The sequence below is a fragment of the Quercus lobata genome, chromosome 6, assembly GCF_001633185.2.
Source record: "Quercus lobata isolate SW786 chromosome 6, ValleyOak3.0 Primary Assembly, whole genome shotgun sequence".
NCBI lineage: Eukaryota > Viridiplantae > Streptophyta > Magnoliopsida > Fagales > Fagaceae > Quercus > Quercus lobata.
Genome location: NC_044909.1, coordinates 36,261,342 through 36,264,905, shown reverse-complemented (window position 1 = coordinate 36,264,905; position 3,564 = coordinate 36,261,342). Strand labels below are relative to the sequence as shown.

The following is a 3,564-nucleotide window of genomic DNA, read 5'->3' as shown; positions in this document are numbered from 1 at the left end:
CCTTTAGTTTCTCAAAAAACTCGTTCAAGTGATTATGCCACGTAGGTGGTCCTCTCTCTGTCCTTCGCCTACTATATATAAACTTGATTCTTGTACCCCCGTCTTTGAAAGTTTAAACTCTGAAGTGCACATAGCCTTCTCAGTCCCACTTCATTTCTCTAGGCTCTGAAATTTTCAACACCTGAAGCCACCAAGGCCAAATCATTGTTTCTCACATAATGTTTCTCACTTTTGAAGTTATCCTAAGATCATTGTTTTAGTGTTTCTTTTTCTGTTTGTGAGTTTTATGATCTCAAAACCATGATTATCAATGATGCAATGGTGGTTAATGATGTGTTACAGTCCTGCTTGAGAGCTTCGCTAATTAGTGGCTCAGATGGTGAGGGAGGGAAGATGATATGGAAATAAAAAAATGAATGGAAGATCAATTTCTCAGGCGAAAAACCCACCATATCACAATATTAATTACCCAGCTCACATGAAGAATCTATCCACACAGGTAAACTATACTGTAATTATGCATCATCATTCATCATGGTGATCATTTTTTTCTGTTAATGGGGTTTTTTTTTTTGTCCAGTTACATGTTAGATTTTTTTTTTTTGTCCAGTTTCTTACATGTTGAATTCAATAAATCAAGACTAGCTAATTAGTCTCCTTGTTCACAGCCGGCCCAAAGTTTTTTGTCTTTTTTAGTCTTTCCACTACTTTTTGTTTTTGGTTATCATTAATTAAAATATATTCTCAGGATCTTGAACAACTAGCTGCAGAGCTTAGAGCAGATATAGTATACACAGTATCAAAGATAGGTGGGCATCTTAGTTCAAGCTTAGGAGTGGTGGAGTTATCAGTGGATCTGCATCATGTGTTTAACACCCCCAAAGACAAAATCATATGGGATGTGGGGCATCAGGTAAGCAATTTATTTCCTTAAAAAAGTTGATTTGCTCGAGTCAGAACAATTTTTTAGAAAATAGTGTTTCAATGTGCTGAGCCAAAGGTTCTAAAAAGTAAGTCTTGCAGACATACCCACATAAAATTCTTACAGGAAGGAGGTCAAGGATGCACACCATAAGGAAAACTTCTGGGCTTTCAGGGTTTCCTAAAAGGGACGAGAGCATTTATGATGCTTTTGGTGCAGGGCATAGTTCTACAAGCATATCTGCTGGCCTTGGTGTGTAGGATCTCACGTTTCTTTTTTCTTTTTTCACTCCTTTTCTCTATTATATAAATGTAAATTTGAGATACATAAAAGAAAATTTCTAAGTTCAATGATCATCTTCTTGTAATAAAAAATAAAAATGGCAGTCATGGCAGTTGCGAGGGATCTTTTAGGGAAGAAGAACAATGTCGTTTCAGTGATTGGAGATGGAGCCATGACTGCAGGGCAAGCATATGAGGCCATGAACAATGCAGGATATCTTGATTCTAACCTGATCGTTGTACTGAATGACAACAAGCAAGTCTCTTTACCCACAGCTACTCTTGATGGCCCTGCAACTCCAGTGGAAACCCTCAGCAGCGCTTTAGCGAAGCTCCAAGCAAGCACCAACTTCCGCAAACTTCGTGAAGCAGCAAAAGTAAACCTCTAAGCTTAAACATGTTGCCTTCCTATTCCAATTCCTTACATCTCCCTTAAAATATGTGAAAAGATAATCACTAGTATTTTATATGTTAAAAGAGCATCACAAAGCAAATTGGAGGGCAAGCACATCAAGTAGCTGCGAAGGTAGATGAATATGCAAGGGGTATGATTAGTGCCTCTGGGTCTACTCCCTTCGAGGAAATTGGACTATATTACATTGGTCCTGTGGACGGTCATAATGTTGAAGATTTAGTCACCATTTTTCAAAAAATAAAAGAAATGCCTACACCAGGGCCAGTTTTGATCCACATGGTGACAGAGAAAGGGAAGGGCTATCCACCAGCTGACGCAGCACCTGATAAAATGCATGGTGAGACTGAAATTTTATAATCCATCGCCTTGTTTATTTGAGTTCTTAAGAAGGTTCTTATTCTGTTATGCTTACAGGGGTTGTCAAGTTTGATCCCAAAATAGGCCAGCAATTTAAAACCAAATCCACAACACTTACATATATTTAGTACTTTGCTGAATCTCTAATTAAAGAAGCTGAAGCAGACAACAAGATTGTAGCCATCCATGCAGCAATGGGTGGTGGGACTGGTCTCAATTATTTCCAGAAGAAGTTTCCAAATCGCTGCTTTGATGTGGGGATCGCTGAGCAACATGCTGTGACATTTGCAGCTGGTTTGGCCACAGGGGCCTCAAGCCATTCTGTGCTATCTACTCGTCATTCCTGCAGCGCGGGTATGACCAGGTGAGGTGATAATATAACAGTAGACAAAATTGACAAGGATTGGTTTTCTTTTTAAATTTTTATTGTGTTTTCAGACTTTCATTGCAAAATTTCAAACTAATATTTTACAATGGGAATGAAGGTGGTACATGATGTAGATCTTCAAAAACTACCAGTCCGCTTCACAATGGATTGAGCTGGTTTGGTTGGTGCAGATGGAGCCACCCATTGTGGAGCATTTGATATTACATACATGGCTTGCTTGCCTAACATGGTGGTCATGGCTCCGTCTGATGAAGCTGAACTGATGCACATGGTTGCCACAGTGGCAGTCACAGATGACAGACCCAGCTGCTTTAGGTTTCCAAGAGGCTATGGTATTGGAGCAGTTCTTCCGTTTAATAACAAGGGAACACCTCTTGAGGTTAGCTTAATTAACCATTTAACATATAAAAGAGAGCTTACTTAAAAAACAAATAAATTAACCGTTTTTAATTTTACAAATATTGAATAGATTGGAAAGGGCAGAATACTGTTGGAAGGATGCAGAATTGCTCTTTTGGGATATGGTTCTATGGTTCAACAATGCCTGCAAGCAGCAAATATTCTGAAAAGTAGAGACATATCTGTGACAGTGGCTGATGCAAGATTTTGTAAACCTTTGGACACAGATCTCATCAAGCAATTGGCTAATGAACATGAAATTCTAATTACAGTGCAAGAGGGTTCAATTGGAGGTTTTGGATCTCATGTATTGCACTACCTAAGCTTAACCGGTATTCTAGATGGACCCCTCAAGGTAATTTCCTTCGATGTTAGATACTTCAAACTCCCTATCAAGGTTTTGGGAGTAAGGCTTTGTTGTTACTGTTGTTTTATTTTTATTTTTTTTCTAGTTCTAATTTTTTTAGAGCTTTCTTTGCAGTTGAGAGCAATGGTGCTTCCTGATAGATATATTGACCATGGATCACCACAAGATCAGATTGAGGAAGTTGGGCTCTCCGCAAGGAATATCTCAGCAACAATCTTATCTCTCTTGGGAAGGCCAAAAGAAGCACTTCACTTAAAGTGACGCATGGAATGAAGCTCCTGTCTTGAGAGTTGTAAAAATTTTCAAACCCCCCGCTCTCTCTCCGAGAGAGAGAGAGAGAGAGAGAGAGAGTTAAAAGTTATTGAGATCATTAGAAGGAATGATTTTAGGTCTCTCGGTGGAGGAGCTTGTGAAAATCCAACTCAGTGAAACTCG

The 3,564-nt window shown here is 39.0% G+C and overlaps 1 pseudogene; it reads left to right on the top strand.

Moving 5' to 3' along the window:
* Positions 1–297: 297 nt before the first annotated feature.
* On the top strand, positions 298–3,564 carry LOC115994305 (annotated as a pseudogene).